The sequence below is a fragment of the Octopus bimaculoides genome, chromosome 24, assembly GCF_001194135.2.
Source record: "Octopus bimaculoides isolate UCB-OBI-ISO-001 chromosome 24, ASM119413v2, whole genome shotgun sequence".
Lineage (NCBI taxonomy): Eukaryota > Metazoa > Mollusca > Cephalopoda > Octopoda > Octopodidae > Octopus > Octopus bimaculoides.
In genome coordinates this window covers 13,065,635-13,071,470 of record NC_069004.1, presented here as the reverse complement: position 1 = coordinate 13,071,470, position 5,836 = coordinate 13,065,635, and the positions used below count along the sequence as shown (strand labels likewise).

At 36.5% G+C, this 5,836-nt stretch overlaps 1 protein-coding gene across 5 annotated transcripts in view; it reads left to right on the top strand.

Annotated features, from left to right (window-relative positions):
* Positions 1-5,836, top strand: part of LOC106871669 (uncharacterized) — a 118,084-nt gene that overhangs the window by 93,623 nt on the left and 18,625 nt on the right. For 2 of the 5 annotated variants that reach the window (XM_052976194.1, XM_052976192.1), the window contains exon 3: positions 4,084-4,152. The exons of the other annotated variants lie outside the window; for them this stretch is intronic. The gene's annotated coding sequence lies outside the window, so the exon portion shown is untranslated. The remainder of the gene's footprint in view (positions 1-4,083; positions 4,153-5,836) is intronic. 5 annotated transcript variants of the gene reach the window in all.

Below are 5,836 nucleotides of genomic sequence, written 5' to 3'. Positions count from 1 at the left end.
CATTCACTACAACCACTGTCCTACCATTCACTACAACCACTGTCCTACCATTCACTACAACCACTGTCCTACCATTCACTACAACCACTGTCCTACCATTCACTACAACCACTGTCCTACCATTCACTACAACTACTGTCCTACCACTAACTACAAACACTGTTCTAGCATTACATCCTCACTGGCAACCTGTAACCTCTCACCTCCCACCTTGTTCTGATTCTTTATATTCTGACTTCAAATACTGGTCAGGTCAACTTTACCTTTCAAGTTAATAAAATACAATATTTTTATACTTGGGGATGGTCATCTTTTGCCAGTTAAATACACTCACTATTTATTTGATCTTCACTTTGTCTTTGTTATTATTATTATTATTATTAGATTCTTTATCAAAGTTCTTTCATCACACATCCTGTGACCTCTTCAGTGACTTTCTATCCCATATGTCTCCCCTTGTCCTGCCTATTCCATTTTGACCTTCTGGGATATAAGTCATTGAAGAGGTCACAGGATGTGTGACGAAAGAACTTTAATAAACTAAAAAAAAAAATTTTTTAATTAAAATAATAATAATAATAATAATAAAACTAAAGTGAAGAGCAAATAAATAATGCATGTGTCTAATTGGCAAAAGATGACCATCCCCAAATATAACAATATCTGTTTCAATACACGATTTCATATCAAGAATCTTGCAAAACAAATGCATAGAAATAAAGTACCTTCTCTTCAAAATTGCTGGCCTTGTGTTTCAATTGGAAACAATTATAATAATTAGTATTATCTATTCAGCCATTTTTGGTACCCACCATTCCTGGAAGGGTCATGGAATAGTCCTCTGGTACCTCCTTGACTGGGTCCTATCAGCAACATCCATCATTACACTTTCCTGCTGGATTCTCAGATGTGACCAACTGCTGTGTGGTATTTTCTCTGACCCTTTACAATCTAAGTTCAGATCGACTTTGCCTAAATCAGAAATCATTCTTGTTATTGGTAATAGTGGCGAGCTGGCAGAATCGTTAGCATGCCGGGCAAAATGCTTAGTGGTATTTCGTCTGCCGTTACATTCTGAGTTCAAATTCCACAGAGGTCGGCTTTGCCTTTTATCCTTTCAGGGTCGATAAATTAAGTACCAGTTACACACTGGGGGTCGATGTAATCGACTTAATCCCTTTGTCTGTTCTTGTTTGTCCCCTCTATGTTTAGCCCCGTGTGGGCAATAAAGAAATCAGAATCGTTAGCACACCAGGCAAAATGCTTAGTGCATTTCGTCCATCTTTGCATTCTGAGTTCAGTAAGTACCAGTTGAATGCTGGGGTCAATGTAATTGACTTATCCTCCTCCTTGAATTTGCTTGCCTTGTGCCAAAATCTGAAAACATTATTGGTGGTGGTAGTGGTGGTGGTGGTGGTGGTGGTGGTGGCGGTGGCGGTGGTGGCAGTGGTGGAATAGTTTCTTTAGATTAAATTCTCCAGTAGCTGTCACACCCCAGTAAACAGCCAGACATGGAAAAGGAAGTCTGAAACAGGTGCCAGTCAGTGGAGTGGGTTGGCATTTTGTCAGATTGGCTCTGTATAGAAAATACATTGGAAGTGTAAGGTTAATGTTAACCTTGTTAATTAAATATAAGGTTCCCTCAATGTTTGCCTGTTTGCTTCTGTTACGTGTGTATGCACAACACTTTATGTGTTTCTGAATGTGCGATTGTCTGCATTTCTGTATCTTTTGTCTTGTTTCTGTTGTTGGACTGTGGCCATACTGGAGCACTATCTTGAAAGGTTTATTTCAACAGATCATCTCTAGTACTTTTCTTTTTTAAAATCTTGTACTTATTCTATAAGTCTCTTTTACCAAGGATGAAAACAAACACGCACCAATTGTCAAGCAGTGGGGACACACACACACGATGAGCTTCTTTCAGTTTCCATTTACCAGATCCACTCACGTGGCCTTGGTTGGTTCAAGGCTATAGTAGAAGACACTTGCACAAGGTGCTATGCAGTGAGACTGAACCCAGAACCATGTGGTGCCAAACAGGGGGACTGAACCTGGAACCATGTGGTTGGGAAGCAAACTTCTTACCACACAGCCTCACCTGTGCCTTTTCTTCTTTAGTAGGGTATAATTTGAGGCAGATTTGGCTGCTGTTTCTAACAGCCTTAGTGATTATGTATAGACTCACTCATTTCTTGAAGTAGTAGCAGTAACAGCAGCAGTAACAGTTGTCATCCTCATTTTAACATCCACTTTTCCCATTCTTGCATAACTCAGATGAAAGTACTGACCTGTTCCCAAACAAACTAATGTTTCCCCTACCCCTTCAAACAAGAAATGCACAGTGGTCAGAGATATTTTCCCAAAGGATTGCAAATAAATGACACCACTTAAGTGATGGTGATATTTGTTTACAACTAGTACATGATATCAGAACAAGCACACTCACACACACACACACACACACAACAGGCTTCCTTCAGCTTCTGTCTACCAAACCCTCTAACAATGCTTTGGTCATGCGTTTGGTCTATAGTAGAAAACATTTACTCAAGGTGTTGTACAATGGGGCCAAGCCTGAACACACATGTTTACTCTGGGTTTTGTGCAGTGGGATTGAACCTGAAATCACATGTCTGTAAAGCAAATATTTTAACCATCCAGCCAGGACACCACCTTCGCAATCATTCTATACAGCAGGGACATTTTTAAGTGTTTTGAAAGAATAGGTTTTAATTCTATAACACATCTGTTATAATAAGGACATGTGATCTTCAGTCTTTTCCTAATGGTATCATGTATATCAGATCAGATCAGATCAGATTTGGGGTTAGGAAGCATGCACTGTTGAAGTGTGTTGCTGCATTCACCATTTCTCGGTATATTCCTGGGTCCTCCCAGGTGACCCCTCGAGCAGAGTCCTAGTCAGTTCTCATCTTTGCGATATACCTCCTCATACCATGTGGTGTGTGGTCTGGTCAACCGACATGAGCCATCAACCCGGCGGGATCCTCAATGAAGAAAACACAGTAAGCAGGATCTAACTCAGAAAATCAAGCAACATGGCCAATTAGTTTGAGCTGGCGCTCCCAAATCATACTAGGATGCCTCCCAGATTCTGAGTAGAGTTGTTGGTTGGATTTCATATCTAACTAATGCTAACCCATAATCTTGTGGTATATGTGTTAAGTAAACTAGAAATAGCTACCCCTAACTGGGGTATTATTCTAACTGGTTCTAACTTCATTGCTGCTATCTCATTCATTTATTTACCTTCTATTCAGGGAGCCCCCTCCTAGTTGCTGAGAAAATAAATCCTGTAACCAGTCTTTTTCCCTTGTTTTCTTTTAAGGCAGCACAACATATTGTCTTCAAGATAAATGTCAGAAGATATTGCAAAGCATTACCAATTTTTAGCAAAACAACTTCTTGAAATTTACATGCGTGTGTGTGTGTGTGTGTGAGAGAGAGAGAGTATGTGTGTGTGTGTGTGTGTGTGAGAGAGAGAGAGAGAGTGTGTGTGTGTTCTGTATTGTGTGTAATATAATTATAAAGAAATGCTTAAAAAATAATAAATTATGCTTCAAATAATGAAGTCAGTGAATACAAATAGACTATTAAAATTCTATTTTGAAAACGTTAAATAATAAATTTGTTTTATACTTTAATATTCTTTCTTGTTGCTCTTATATACATTTATATATATATCTTTTTTTAATCTGCATTTACATGTGCACATTTGGGTGTGTATGCCTCACACTTTCTCTGTGCCTTTGTATGTATGCATCTATCTATCTATTTATATATGTCGTTCTGCCATAATATTTATGAGTGTTCCTCTGTGTGCATGTGTTGTGTGTATGCATGTGTGCATCCATATATACACAAACACACACGTGCACGCACACTTATATTCTTTCTTATTGACTCCTTTGTGGGAAGCTTTTTTTAAAAAATATATAAAAGAAATTCTATTTAAAAACAATAAAACACTAATTTACGATGTAACTTTTATTTTTCTCTAAAATAATTTATGGTTGCTTCAGAAGTATATTTCTGAATTTCCTCTATCTTGTGTTTTAGAGTGAGATACAGACAGATAGAGAAAGAGAGTGTGTGTGTGTCCCCGCAAGTGCATGACTGCAGATAGAGGTATGTGTACATACATATTCTATACATGTATGAATATAAAAACTCATCAAGAGAAAGGAAAAGCTGTGTGTGGAGGCCTGTATATGCATGTAATGTTTGTATATCTATATATATATATATATGTGTCTATACATGCATATAAGTATGTGTGTATGTATTTGTATGTATGTGCAATGTCTGTCTCTATTTAAGTGTGTAGATATATATGCATTCTATATACGAATATATATATGTGTGTGCACGCACACGCACGTGTCAAATGATGGCTTAACTGGTTGAAACTTTGAAGTCATATATATATATATATATATATCTGTGTGTTTGTTTTTATCTTTATTTCCCACCATCGCTTGACAACCAGTGTTGGTGTATTTATGTCCCTGTAAATAGTATTCTACCAAAAGTATTGAGTAATTGTTCAGTTTAATGTAAAATTGTTTTTATTATAACATAAAAACAAACATCATATATATATATATATATATATATATATATATATAGAAGTGAGTTTGGAGGGATATATTACCTGAGTGGATACCATATTAGCTCTTGGTTAAGTTCTAGTTAACAGCTAACCACAACAATCAGTATCTAATGTCTATGTCTACCTTTATATATCTTTTATCTTCTACTTGCTTCAGCCATTAGACTGTGGCCATGCTAGGGCACCACCTTGAAGAATTTTTAGTTGAATAAATCAACCCCAATACGTTTTTAAGCCTGGTACTTATTCTATCAGTTTCTTTTGTCAAACTGCAAAGTTACAGGGATGTAAATATACCAACATCAGTTAGATAGATTGTAGTTGTGATTTAAAGGCCAGTCTTGTTGCATTTCAGTGTGTCTTGTTGATTTGAGCTGAGAGTTACATTAAAGATACATGCATCTCTGGAATACTCACCCAACCTAGCTCAGTTGATAGAACAACTGTATACGCCTTGTAGAAACCGACAAAGATCCATATACTTGTGTGTGTGTGTGTGTGTGTGTGTGCGCACGCATGATGTGTACATGTTTGTGTGTGTGTATGTGTGTTCATTTACTTATGGACTCACATATGAATAATTCACACATAAACTCAGGCATCATACGTCCTGGGACAATGGAATTGATTGACCAAGTCCACTCCTAAATTACCAGCTTTTGCAGCTCCATTACTGCAACAAGCATTACAACACTAACAACAACTAGATTAACATTGTCATCATCATCATCATCATAACACACACAATTACTCCTTTTGTATATTATATATTTCTGCTATGATTTTATTGATGATAATGTGCTGACAAAAAGACATAAAAGTTAAAAATCCACTAAAATTTTTCATACTGACTTTAGTTTATGTTTGTATGTATGTCTGTGTGTGTGTGTATGAATGTGTATATATAAAAGTGTGTGTATGTATGTATGTATGTATGTATCGTATGTATGTATGTGTGTATGCATGCACGATGTACTTACGTACAGAGTGGGTCAAAAGTCACACACAAAATAAGTTGAAAACACTCTGGAATTGTCAAAGACCTGCTTCAATTTTTCTAAAATTACATCAAATAAATAAAATAACGATGAATACTCATATACTTGTACATGATGGACAAAATGAATATTAATAATGTAATATAAATAAAATGTCAAATGGTATGGTGCATGACTTCTGGCTTACCCTGTGTATATATAT